Source organism: Oncorhynchus kisutch, unplaced genomic scaffold (genome assembly GCF_002021735.2).
Source record: "Oncorhynchus kisutch isolate 150728-3 unplaced genomic scaffold, Okis_V2 scaffold753, whole genome shotgun sequence".
NCBI lineage: Eukaryota > Metazoa > Chordata > Actinopteri > Salmoniformes > Salmonidae > Oncorhynchus > Oncorhynchus kisutch.
The window spans coordinates 43564-59134 of record NW_022262698.1 but is presented as its reverse complement, the minus strand read 5'-3'; positions in this window follow the sequence as shown (position 1 = coordinate 59134).

The following is a 15571-nucleotide window of genomic DNA, read 5'->3' as shown; positions in this document are numbered from 1 at the left end:
ATTGGTACATCCTTATGAATCCATGACAACAGAATCACTTAAAGGGGGGATCTGGGATTGGTACATCCTTATGAATCCATGACACCAGAATCCCTTAAAGGGGGGATCTGGGATTGGTACATCCTTATGAATCCATGACACCAGAATCCCTTAAAGGGGGGATCTGGGATTGGTACATCCTTATGAATCCATGACACCAGAATCACTTAAAGGGGGGATCTGGGATTGGGACATCCATGTTTGTTATAGTTTTGTTTGAATCCTAGATTGTCCTTTTTCAATAATGACATCCACAATGACGTATTAATTAGAGCGTTGGACTAGTAACCGGAAGGTTGCAAGTTCAAATCCCCGAGCTGACAAGGTACAAATCTGTCGTTCTGCCCCTGAACAGGCAGTTAACCCACTGTTCCTAGGGCCGTCATTGAAAATAAGAATTTGATCTTAACTGTCTTACCTAGTTAAATAAAGATAAAATAAAATAAATTGACATAGGTGTTTTTTAAATTGTACCTTTATTTAACCAGGTAGGCTAGTTGAGAACACCTTTATTTAACCAGGTAGGCTAGTTGAGAACACCTTTATTTAACCAGGTAGGCTAGTTGAGAACACCTTTATTTAACCAGGTAGGCTAGTTGAGAACACCTTTATTTAACCAGGTAGGCTAGTTGAGAACACCTTTATTTAACCAGGTAGGCCAGTTGAGAACACCTTTATTTAAAGCATAGCATAGCAGTTCGATACAAACAACAACACAGAGTTACACATGGAGTAAACAAAACACACAAACAACAACACAGAGTTACACATGGAGTAAACAAAACATACAAACAACAACACAGAGTTACACATGGAGTAAACAAAACATACAAACAACAACACAGAGTTACACATGGAGTAAACAAAACACACAAACAACAACACAGAGTTACACATGGAGTAAACAAAACATACAAACAACAACACAGAGTTACACATGGAGTAAACAAAACACACAAACAACAACACAGTTACACATGGAATAACAAAAATACAAACAACAACACAGAGTTACACATGGAGTAAACAAAACATACAGTCAATAATACAGTAGAGAAAAAAAAGAAAACCCAAAAGTCTGTAATGACGTTTTAGTTCTTGACATCGGGTTGGTTTTGAATTCTTTGCTTAAATGAATGTTACAACATGTTCCACATTATGGAGGACAAACTATGACGTAATAGTTTGTCTGAACACTGGAGGGCGCTGTGGTTCATTCTACCCAATTATGTCACCCTGTTACTGACGGAGAGACAAGACCGCCAACAGACCTTACAGACCATCATGAATCTAATACTATGGAATTAAAAACTATTTTTGATGAATGTTTCCCAGGCAGAAATGTCTGAGAGCGGCTTCAACTGGTGTGATCTGGAGAAACATGGAGGAACAACCCAGAGAGATGTGAAGCCTGTTCTCCTTGATTTAAGCCCTTGGCTCCTATAGAAGCCTGTTCTCATTGATTTAAGGCCTTGGCTCCTATAGAAGCCTGTTCTCATTGATTTAAGCCCTTGGCTCTTATAGAAGCCTGTTCTCCTTGATTTAAACTCTTGGCTCCTACAGGAAGTCACTGTTCTCCTTGATTTAAGCCCTTGGCTCCTATAGAAGCCTGTTCTCCTTGATTTAAGGCCTTGGCTCCTATAGAAGCCTGTTCTTCTTGATTTAAGCCCTTGGCTCCTATAGAAGCCTGTTCTCGTTGATTTAAGGCCTTGGCTCCTATAGAAGCCTGTTCTCGTTGATTTAAGGCCTTGGCTCTTATAGAAGCCCGTTCTCGTTGATTTAAGGCCTTGGCTCTTATAGAAGCCTGTTCTCGTTGATTTAAGGCCTTGGCTCTTATAGAAGCCTGTTCTTCTTGATTTAAGGCCTTGGCTCCTATAGAAGCCTGTTCTCGTTGATTTAAGGCCTTGGCTCCTATAGAAGCCTGTTCTCCTTGATTTAAGGCCTTGGCTCCTACAGGAAGTCACTGTTTCCCTTGCAGTAGACATCACTCCCCCATTGTCTGTTATCTGTTGTCCATCTCTGTCTCTTCTACTGTCAGTCCATCTGTCTGGTGGCCAACTGGACTCCAATACTGTTCCTGTTCCTAGTTACAATGTTACAATGTTACAATACTGTTCCTGTTCCTAGTTACAATGTTACAATACTGTTCCTGTTCCTAGTTACAATGTTACAATGTTACAATACTGTTCCTAGTTACAATACTGTTCCTGTTCCTAGTTACAATGTTACAATGTTACAATACTGTTCCTAGTTACAATGTTACAATACTGTTCCTGTTCCTAGTTACAATGTTACAATGTTACAATACTGTTCCTAGTTACAATGTTACAATGTTACAATACTGTTCTTAGTTACAATGTTACAATACTGTTCCTGTTCCTAGTTACAATGTTACAATACTGTTCCTGTTCCTAGTTACAATGTTACAATACTGTTCCTAGTTACAATGTTACAATACTGTTCCTAGTTACAATGTTACAATACTGTTCCTAATTACAATGTTACAATACTGTTCCTAGTTACAATGTTACAATGTTACAATACTGTTCCTAGTTACAATGTTACAATACTGTTTATGTTCCTAGTTACAATGTTACAATACTGTTTCTGTTCCTAGTTACAATGTTACAATGTTACAATACTGTTCCTAGTTACAATGTTACAATACTGTTTCTGTTCCTAGTTACAATGTTACAATACTGTTTCTGTTCCTAGTTACAATGTTACAATGTTACAATACTGTTCTTAGTTACAATGTTACAATACTGTTCCTGTTCCTAGTTACAATGTTACAATGTTACAATACTGTTCCTAGTTACAATGTTACAATGTTACAATACTGTTCCTAGTTACAATGTTACAATGTTACAATACTGTTCCTAGTTACAATGTTACGATACTGTTCCTGTTCCTAGTTACAATGTTACAATACTGTTCCTAGTTACAATGTTACAATACTGTTCCTGTTCCTAGTTACAATGTTACAATGTTACAATACTGTTCCTAGTTACAATGTTACAATGTTACAATACTGTTCCTAGTTACAATGTTACAATACTGTTCCTGTTCCTAGTTACAATACTGTTCCTAGTTACAATGTTACAAAGTTACAATACTGTTTCTGTTCCTAGTTACAATTTTACAATACTGTTTCTGTTCCTAGTTACAATGTTACAATGTTACAATACTGTTCCTAGTTACAATGTTACAATGTTACAATACTGTTCCTAGTTACAATGTTACAATACTGTTTCTGTTCCTAGTTACAATGTTACAATACTGTTTCTGTTCCTAGTTACAATGTTACAATGTTACAATACTGTTCTTAGTTACAATGTTACAATACTGTTCCTGTTCCTAGTTACAATGTTACAATACTGTTCCTGTTCCTAGTTACAATGTTACAATACTGTTCCTAGTTACAATGTTACAATACTGTTCCTAGTTACAATGTTACAATACTGTTCCTAATTACAATGTTACAATACTGTTCCTAGTTACAATGTTACAATACTGTTTCTGTTCCTAGTTACAATGTTACAATACTGTTTCTGTTCCTAGTTACAATGTTACAATGTTACAATACTGTTCTTAGTTACAATGTTACAATGTTACAATACTGTTCCTAGTTACAATGTTACAATGTTACAATACTGTTCCTAGTTACAATGTTACAATACTGTTCCTAGTTACAATGTTACAATACTGTTCCTAGTTACAATGTTACAAAGTTACAATACTGTTTCTGTTCCTAGTTACAATTTTACAATACTGTTTCTGTCCTAGTTACAATGTTACAATGTTACAATACTGTTCCTAGTTACAATGTTACAATACTGTTCCTAGTTACAATGTTACAATACTGTTTCTGTTCCTAGTTACAATGTTACAATACTGTTCCTAGCTACAATGTTACAATACTGTTCCTAGCTACAATGTTACAATACTGTTCCTAGCTACAATGTTACAATACTGTTTCTGTTCCTAGTTACAATTTTACAATACTGTTTCTGTTCCTAGTTACAATGTTACAATGTTACAATACTGTTCCTAGTTACAAAGTTACAATACTGTTTCTGTTCCTAGTTACAATGTTACAATGTTACAATACTGTTCCTATTCCTAGTTACAATGTTACAATACTGTTCCTAGTTACAATGCTACAATACTGTTCCTAGTTACAATGTTACAAAGTTACAATACTGTTCCTGTTCCTAGTTACAATGTTACAATACTGTTCCTAGTTACAATGTTACAATTTTACAATACTGTTCCTAGTTACAATGTTACAATGTTACAAAGTTACAATACTGTTCCTGTTCCTAGTTACAATGTTACAATACTGTTCCTGTTCCTAGTTACAATGTTACGACACCTGCCTCTGATTGAGAACCATACCAGGACAAATGCAAATGCAATATAGAAAAACAAACAGACTTCCCACCCCAACTCACTCCCTTGACCAACCTAAAACAAACAGACTTCCCACCCCAACTCACTCCCTTGACCAACCTAAAACAAACAGACTTCCCACCCCAACTCACTCCCTTGACCAACCTAAAACAAACAGACTTCCCACCCCAACTCACTCCCTTGACCAACCTAAAACAAACAGACTTCCCACCCCAACTCACTCCCTTGACCAACCTAAAACAAACAGACTTCCCACCCCAACTCACTCCCTTGACCAACCTAAAACAAACAGACTTCCCACCCCAACTCACTCCCTTGACCAACCTAAAACAAACAGACTTCCACTCCAACTCACTCCCTTGACCAACCTAAAACAAAGACAGAACAAAAAAAGGTCAGAACGTGACATTCCCTCTGTTTCTCACACCTGTCTCTATCCCCCCCTCCCCTGTCTGTATCCACCCCTCCCCTCTGTCTCTATCCCCCCCCTCCCCTCTGTCTCTATCCCCCCCTCCCCTCTGTCTCTATCCCCCCCTCCCCTCTGTCTCTATCCCCCCCCCCCCTGTCTGTATCCACCCCTCCCCCCCGTCTGTTTTTCCAAACTGTCTCAATAAAGTTTTTTACAAGAATAAAACAACTGTATCCAGTACTCTACTACTCTGTAGGACAGAGTGTATTGTTTTGTAAAGTGTTCTGTTGTGTCTTTTTTTAAAGGGCCTGTGTCAGCACAGCGTGTGGGCCAATCACACACTGACATCACATATACAATGATAGAACAATTGTAGATGTATAAATATGTGGCCCGTTGCTACAGCCTCTCCGCCCTGCTGCCTAATGGGGGTTCCTGCTGATTGGTCCTGGTCATTTACATGGAGCTCTTTATTACGGTGATCAGTCACTACCTTGTATTCTCCTTGTTATTCTGCTGGAACTCCTCCCTCTCTGTCTCTCTCCTGTATCTGTCTCTCTCTCTCTCTCTCTCCTGTCTCTGTCCTGTCTCTCTTTCGCTCTCCTGTCTCTGTCCTGTCTCTCTTTCGCTCTCCTGTCTCTGTCTCTCTCTCTCTCTCTCTCTCTCTCTCTCTCTCTCTCTCTCTCTCTCTCTCTCTCCTGTCTCTGTCCTGTCTCTCTTTCGCTCTCCTGTCTCTGTCTCTCTCTCTCTCTCTCTCTCTCTCTCTCTCTCTCTCTCTCTCTCTCTCTCCTGTCTCTCTCTCCCTCTCTCTCTCCTGTCTCTGTCCTGTCACTCTTTCGCTCTCCTGTCTCTGTCTCTCTCTCTCTCTCTCTCTCTCTGTCTCTTTCTGTCTGTCTCTCTCTCTCTCCTCTCTCTCTCTCCTCTCTCTAATTAGTCTCAACAAGATCCACAGTGAGTGTGTTAGTGTTGGGAAGTTCAGCTCTTTTACCGGCAAACGATGAACTGAAAACTGAAAACAGTCCCAATTCTACAAGCCTTTCGTTCACATCTCGTTCACCCTCCGATGGTTCTGTCATTTGTGACTGAAACATAAACATGGTGCTTTAAAACAACGTACATTTGGCGCTGCTTGACCGCCGCGATAAGCACAAGTTTGTTCGCAAGCAAGTCAAAGGTCAAATGAACAAGTCATTCAGGAAAAAATTATAATCTTGACTCGTGAGTCAGTAAAAAGAGTTGTTTAAAATTTGTTGAATATATTTGCGAATTGCACATCAATATTGTGTGTGTATGTGTGTGTGTGTGTGTTTGTGGCTAGCAGGAGCTGGCAGGAGGACAACCCTACATAGATACAATATATTTCCTTGCCTGCTCAGCTGTTTTTCTATCCAGATGGGACTGGAACTGAGGACTAGAAACCTTGAAACTGGGATCCAGAGTTAAATCCTAACGCTGTGTGTGTGTCTGTGTGTCTGTGTGTGTGTGTCTGTTTGTCTGTCTGTGTGTCTGTGTGTGTGTGTGTCTGTTTGTCTGTGTGTGTCTGTTTGTCTGTGTGTGTGTGTGTGTGTGTGTCTGTCTGTGTGTGTGTGTGTGTGTCTGTTTGTCCGTGTGTGTGTGTGTGTGTGTGTCTGTGTGTGTGTGTCTGTGTGTGTGGTCTGTCTGTGTGTGTGTGTGTGTGTGTGTCTGTTTGTGTGTGTGTATGTGTGTGAGTGTGTCTGTCTGTGTGTGTGTGTGTGTGTGTGTGTGTGCGCACCTATCTGACCTCTCAGATGTAATAAGGGTAGGATCCTCGGCCCCCCCCAAGGGCCCTTTCAGTTATCACCCCCCCCCCCCTCTCTCTCACTGTGTGTTTGTGTGTTTTAATGGTCTGAGCCCTGAGCTGGTATCTCTAAATTAGCTGAGTGTGTTGATAGGTTGGTCACTCCTGCCAGGTGCTAATTACATTAGTTTATCAATGTACAGGACATTTTATGGTCCTCCTCCTAATAACAGTAGCTAGGTGTTTGTGTCTGTGTGTGAGAGAGAGATACGGGGTTGACTCAACCTGCAGTCCCAGTGTTTATATGGGTAGGTGGGTTTAGGATACTATATAATATAGATGGTTATAACACAGTCTCTATGATGGTTATAACACAGTCTCTATATAATATAGATGGTTATAACACAGTCTCTATATAATATAGATGGTTATAACACAGTCTCTATATAATATAGATGGTTATAACACAGTCTCTATATAATATAGATGGTTATAACACAGTCTCTATATAATATAATATAGATGGTTATAACACAGTCTCTATATAATATAGATGGTTATAACACAGTCTCTATGATGGTTATAACACAGTCTCTATATAATATAGATGGTTATAACACAGTCTCTATATAATATAGATGGTTATAACACAGTCTCTATGATGGTTATAACACAGTCTCTATATAATATAGATGGTTATAACCAGTCTCTATATAATATAGATGGTTATAACACAGTCTCATATGATGGTTATAACACCAGTCTCATATGATGGTTATAACACAAGTCTCTATATAATATAGATGGTTATAACACAGGTCTCTATGATGGTTATAACACAGTCTCTATATAATATAGATGGTTATAACACAGTCTCTATATAATATAGATGGTTATAACACAGTCTCTATGAATGGTTATAACACAGTCTCTATATAATATAGATGGTTATAACACAGTCTCTATATAATATAGATGGTTATAACACAGTCTCTATATAATATAGATGGTTATAACACAGTCTCTATATAATATAGATGGTTATAACACAGTCTTCTATATAATATAGATGGTTATAACACAGTCTCTATATAATATAGATGGTTATAACACAGTCTCTATATAATATAGATGGTTATACACAGTCTCTATATAATATAGATGGGTTATAACAACAGTCTCTATGATGGTTATAACACAGTCTCTATGATGGTTATAACACAGTCTCTATGATGGTTATAACACAGTCTCTATATAATATAGATGGTTATAACACAGTCTCTATATAATATAGATGGTTATAACACAGTCTCTATGATGGTTATAAACAGTCTCTATATAATATAGATGGTTATAAACACAGTCTCTATGATGGTTATAACACAGTCTCTATATAATATAGATGGTTATAACACAGTCTCTATATAATATAGATGGTTATAACACAGTCTCTATATAATATAGATGGTTATAACACAGTCTCTATGATGGTTATAACACAGTCTCTATATAATATAGATGGTTATAACACAGTCTCTATGATGGTTATAACACAGTCTCTATATAATATAGATGGTTATAACACAGTCTCTATATAGATGGTTATAACACAGTCCTCTATGATGGTTATAACACAGTCTCTATATAATATAGATGGTTATAACACAGTCTCTATGATGGTTTATAACACAGTCTCTATATAATATAGATGGTTATAACACAGTCTCTATATAATATAGATGGTTATAACACAGTCTCTATATAATATAGATGGTTATAACACAGTCTCTATGATGGTTATAACACAGTCTCTATATAATATAGATGGGTTATAACACAGTCTCTATATAATATAGATGGTTATAACACAGTCTCTATATAATATAGATGGTTATAACACAGTCTCTATATAATATAGATGGTTATAACACAGTCTCTATGATGGTTATAACACAGTCTCTATATAATATAGATGGTTATAACACAGTCTCTATATAATATAGATGGTTATAACACAGTCTCTATGATGGTTATAACACAGTCTCTATATAATATAGATGGTTATAACACAGTCTCTATATAATATAGATGGTTATAACACAGTCTCTATATAATATAGATGGTTATAACACAGTCTCTATGATGGTTATAACACAAGTCTTCTATATATATAGATGGTTATAACACAGTCTCTATGATGGTTATAACACAGTCTCTATATAATATAGATGGTTATAACACAGTCTCTATATAATATAGATGGTTATAACACAGTCTCTATATAATATAGATGGTTATAACACAGTCTCTATATAATATAGATGGTTATAAACACAGTCTCTATATAATATAGATGGTTTATAACACAGTCTCTATGATGGTTATAACCAGTCTCTATGATGGTTATAACACAGTCTCTATATAATATAGATGGTTATAACACAGTCTCTAATAATATAGATGGTTATAACACAGTCTCTATATAATATAGATGGTTATAACACAGTCTCTATGATGGTTATAACACAGTCTCTATATAATATAGATGGTTATAACACAGTCTCTATATAATATAGATGGTTATAACACAGTCTCTATATAATATAGATGGTTATAACACAGTCTCTATGATGGTTATAACACAGTCTCTATATAATATAGATGGTTATAACACAGTCTCTATATAATATAGATGGTTATAACACAGTCTCTATATAATATAGATGGTTATAACACAGTCTCTATATAATATAGATGGTTATAACACAGTCCTCTATGATGGTTATAACACAGTCTCTATATAATATAGATGGTTATAACACAGTCTCTATATAATATAGATGGTTATAACACAGTCTCTATATAATATAGATGGTTATAACACAGTCTCTATATAATACAGATGGTTATAACACAGTCTCTATATAATATAGATGGTTATAACACAGTCTCTATGATGGTTATAACACAGTCTCTATATAATATAGATGGTTATAACACAGTCTCTATATAATATAGATGGTTATAACACAGTCTCTATATAATATAGATGGTTATAACACAGTCTCTATGATGGTTATAACACAGTCTCTATATAATATAGATGGTTATAACACAGTCTCTATATAAATATAGATGGTTATAACACAGTCTCTATATAATATAGATGGTTATAACACAGTCTCTATGATGGTTATAACACAGTCTCTATATAATATAGATGGTTATAACACAGTCTCTATATAATATAGATGGTTATAACACAGTCTCTATATAATATAGATGGTTATAACACAGTCTCTATATAATATAGATGGTTATAACACAGTCTCTATATATATAGATGGTTATAACACAGTCTCTATGATGGTTATAACACAGTCTCTATATAATATAGATGGTTATAACACAGTCTCTATATAATATAGATGGTTATAACACAGTCTCTATATATATAGATGGTTATAACACAGTCTCTATATAATATAGATGGTTATAACACAGTCTCTATATAATATAGATGGTTATAACACAGTCTCTATATAATATGATGGTTATAACACAGTCTCTATATAATATAGATGGTTATAACACAGTCTCTATATAATATAGATGGTTATAACACAGTCTCTATATAATAGATGGTTATAACTACTCGTCCTATATATATAGATGGTTATAACACAGTCTCTATGATGGTTATAACACAGTCTCTATATAATATAGATGGTTATAACACAGTCTCTATATAATATAGATGGTTATAACACAGTCTCTATATAATATAGATGGTTATAACACAGTCTCTATATAATATAGATGGTTATAACACAGTCTCTATGATGGTTATAACACAGTCTCTATGATGGTTATAACACAGTCTCTATATAATATAGATGGTTATAACACAGTCTCTATATAATATAGATGGTTATAACACAGTCTCTATATAATATAGATGGTTATAACACAGTCTCTATGATGGTTATAACACAGTCTCTATATAATATAGATGGTTATAACACAGTCTCTATATAATATAGATGGTTATAACACAGTCTCTATATAATATAGATGGTTATAACACAGTCTCTATGATGGTTATAACACAGTCTCTATATAATATAGATGGTTATAACACAGTCTCTATATAATATAGATGGTTATAACACAGTCTCTATATAATTACATAGTACCAGTCAAAAGTCTGGACACACCTTCTCATTCAAGGGTTTTTCTGATTTTTTTTACTATTTTCTACATTGTAGAATATTAGTGAAGACATCAAAACTATGAAATGGTTATCCCTATAGACCCTGGTCATCATGTAGCCCCTCTTCATCCCTATAGACCCTGGTCATCCCTATAGACCCTGGTCATCCCTATAGACCCTGGTCATCCCTATAGACCCTGGTCATCCCTATAGACCCTGGTCATCATGTAGCCCCTCTTCATCCCTATAGACCCTGGTCATCCCTATAGACCCTGGTCATCATGTAGCCCCTCTTCATCCCTATAGACCCTGGTCATCCCTATAGACCCTGGTCATCCCTATAGACCCTGGTCATCATGTAGCCCCTCTTCATCCCTATAGACCCTGGTCATCCCTATAGACCCTGGTCATCATGTAGCCCCTCTTCATCCCTATAGACCCTGGTCATCATGTAGCCCCTCTTCATCCCTATAGACCCTGGTCATCCCTATAGACCCTGGTCATCCCTATAGACCCTGGTCATCATGTAGACCCTGGTCATCATGTAGACCCTCTTCATCCCTATAGACCCTGGTCATCCCTATAGACCCTGGTCATCCCTATAGACCCTGGTCATCATGTAGACCCTGGTCATCATGTAGACCCTTGCTGAGTAGAGTGTTGGAAGCCATTTTGTAGATGACATCGCCGAAGTCGAGGATCGGTAGGATAGTCAGTTTTACTAGGGTATTCTTGGCGGCGTGAGTGAAGGAGGCTTTGTTGCGGAATAGAAAGCCGACTCGTGATTTGATTTTCGACTGGAGATGTTTGATATGAGTCTGGAAGGAGAGTTTGCAGTCTAGCCAGACACCTAGGTACTTATAGATGTCCACATATTCTAGGTCGGAACCAACCAGGGTGGTGATGCTAGTCGGGCATGCAGGTGCAGGCAGCGATCGGTTGAAAAGCATGCATTTGGTTTTACTAGCGTTTAAGAGCAGTTGGAGGCCACGGAAGTAGTGTTGTATGGCATTGAAGCTTGTTTGGAGGTTAGATAGCACAGTGTCCAATGACGGGCCGAAAGTATATAGAATGGTGTCGTCTGCGTAGAGGTGGATCAGGGAATCGCCCGCAGCAAGAGCAACATCATTGATATATACAGAGAAAAGAGTCGGCCCGAGAATTGAACCCTGTGGCACCCCCATAGAGACTGCCAGAGGAGAGACTGCCAGAGGACCGGACAGCATGCCCTCCGATTAGACACACTGAACTCTGTCTGCAAAGTAATTGGTGAACCAGGCGAGGCAGTCATCCGAAAAACCGAGGCTACTGAGTCTGCCGATAAGAATACGGTAATTGACAGAGTTGAAAGCCTTGGCCAGGTCGATGAAGACGGCTGCACAGTACTGTCTTTTATCGATGGCGGTTACGATATCGTTTAGTACCTTGAGTGTGGCTGAGGTGCACCCGTGACCGGCTCGGAAACCAGATTGCACAGCGGAGAAGGTACGGTGGTCAGTGACCTGTTTGTTGACTTGGCTTTCGAAGACCTTAGATAGGCAGGGCAGGATGGATATAGGTCTGTAACAGTTTGGGTCCAGGGTGTCTCCCCCTTTGAAGAGGGGGATGACTGCGGCAGCTTTCCAATCCTTGGGGATCTCAGACGATGTGAAAGAGAGGTTGAACAGGCTGGTAATAGGGGTTGCGACAATGGCGGCGGATAGTTTCAGAAATAGAGAGTCCAGATTGTCAAGCCCAGCTGATTTGTACGGGTCCAGGTTTTGCAGCTCTTTCAGAACATCTGCTATCTGGATTTGGGTAAAGGAGAACCTGGAGAGGCTTGGGCGAGGAGCTGCGGGGGGGGCGGAGCTGTTGGCCGAGGTTGAAGTAGCCAGGCGGAAGGCATGGCCAGCCGTTGAGAAATGAAGTTTTCGATAATCATGGATTTATCGGTGGTGACCGTGTTACCTAGCCTCAGTGCAGTGGGCAGCTGGGAGGAGGTGCTCTTGTTCTCCATGGACTTCACAGTGTCCCAGAACTTTTTGGAGTTGGGGCTACAGGATGCAAACTTCTGCCTGAAGAAGCTGGCCTTAGCTTTCCTGACTGACCGCGTGTATTGGTTCCGGACTTCCCTGAACAGTTGCATATCACGGGGACTATTCGATGCTATTGCAGTCCGCCACAGGATGTTTTGTGCTGGTCGAGGGCAGTCAGGTCTGGGGTGAACCAAGGGCTGTATCTGTTCTTAGTTCTGCATTTTTTGAACGGAGCATGCTTATCTAAAATGGTGAGGAAGTTACTTTTAAAGAATGACCAGGCATCCTCAACTGACGGGATGAGGTCAATGTCCTTCCAGGATACCCGGGCCAGGTCGATTAGAAAGGCCTGCTCACAGAAGTGTTTTAGGGAGCGTTTGACAGTGATGAGGGGTGGTCGTTTGACCGCGGCTCCGTAGCGGATACAGGCAATGAGGCAGTGATCGCTGAGATCCTGGTTGAAGACAGCGGAGGTGTATTTGGAGGGCCAGTTGGTCAGGATGACGTCTATGAGGGTGCCCTTGTTTACAGAGTTAGGGTTGTACCTGGTGGGTTCCTTGATGATTTGTGTGAGATTGAGGGCATTGTAGGACTGGCGGGGTGTTAAGCATATCCCAGTTTAGGTCATCATGTGGACCCTGGTCATCCCTATAGACCCTGGTCATCCCTATAGTCCCTGGTCATCATGTAGACCCTGGTCATCCCTATAGACCCTGGTCATCATGTAGACCCTGGTCATCATGTAGACCCTGGTCATCCCTATAGTCCCTGGTCATCCCTATAGTCCCTGGTCATCATGTAGACCCTGATCATCATATAGACCCTGGTCATCCCTATAGACCCTGGTCATCATGTAGACCCTGGTCATCATGTAGACCCTGGTCATCCCTATAGACCCTGGGCATCATGTAGACCCTGGTCATCATGTAGACCCTGGTCATCCCTATAGTCCCTGGTCATCCCTATAGTCCCTGGTCATCATGTAGACCCTGATCATCATGTAGACCCTGGTCATCCCTATAGACCCTGGTCATCATATAGACCCTGGTCATCATATAGACCCTGGTCATCCCTATAGACCCTGGTCATCATGTAGACCCTGGTCATCCCTACAGACCCTGGTCATCATGTAGACCCTCTTCATCCCTATAGACCCTGGTCATTCCTATAGACCCTGGTCATCATATAGACCCTGGTCATCCCTATAGGCCCTGGTCATCATATAGACCCTGGTCATCCCTATAGGCCCTGGTCATCTCTATAGACCCTGGTCATCCCTATAGACCCTCTTCATCCCTATAGACCCTCTTCATCCCTATAGACCCTGGTCATCATGTAGACCCTGGTCATCCCTATAGACCCTGGTCATCATGTAGACCCTGGTCATCCCTATAGACCCTGGTCATCATATAGACCCTGGTCATCCCTATAGACCCTGGTCATCCCTATAGATCCTGGTCATCATATAGACCCTGGTCATCCCTATAGACCCTGGTCATCCCTATAGACCCTGGTCATCCCTATAGACCCTGGTCATCATGTAGACCCTGGTCATCCCTATAGACCCTGGTCATCATGTAGACCCTGGTCATCATGTAGACCCTGGTCATCATGTAGACCCTGGTCATCATATATACCCTGGTCATCCCTATAGACCCTGGTCATCATATAGACCCTGGTCATCCCTATAGGCCCTGGTCATCTCTATAGACCCTGGTCATCCCTATAGACCCTCTTCATCCCTATAGACCCTCTTCATCCCTATAGACCCTGGTCATCATGTAGACCCTGGTCATCCCTATAGACCCTGGTCATCATGTAGACCCTGGTCATCCCTATAGACCCTGGTCATCATATAGACCCTGGTCATCCCTATAGACCCTGGTCATCCCTATAGATCCTGGTCATCATATAGACCCTGGTCATCACTATAGACCCTGGTCATCCCTATAGACCCTGGTCATCCCTATAGACCCTGGTCATCATGTAGACCCTGGTCATCCCTATAGACCCTGGTCATCATGTAGACCCTGGTCATCATGTAGACCCTGGTCATCATGTAGACCCTGGTCATCCCTATAATCCCTGGTCATCCCTATAGTCCCTGGTCATCATGTAGACCCTGATCATTGTGTAGACCCTGGTCATCCCTATAGACCCTGGTCATCATGTAGACCCTGGTCATCATGTAGACCCTGGTCATCCCTATAGACCCTGGTCATCATGTAGACCCTGGTCATCATGTAGACCCTGGTCATCCCTATAGTCCCTGGTCATCCCTATAGTCCCTGGTCATCATGTAGACCCTGATCATCATGTAGACCCTGGTCATCCCTATAGACCCTGGTCATCATATAGACCCTGGTCATCATATAGACCCTGGTCATCCCTATAGACCCTGGTCATCATGTAGACCCTGGTCATCCCTACAGACCCTGGTCATCATGTAGACCCTCTTCATCCCTATAGACCCTGGTCATCCCTATAGACCCTGGTCATCATATAGACCCTGGTCATCCCTATAGGCCCTGGTCATCATATAGACCCTGGTCATCCCTATAGGCCCTGGTCATCTCTATAGACCCTGGTCATCCCTATAGACCCTCTTCATCCCTATAGACCCTCTTCATCCCTATAGACCCTGGTCATCATGTAGACCCTGGTCATCCCTATAGACCCTGGTCATCATTTAGACCCTGGTCATCCCTATAGACCCTGGTCAT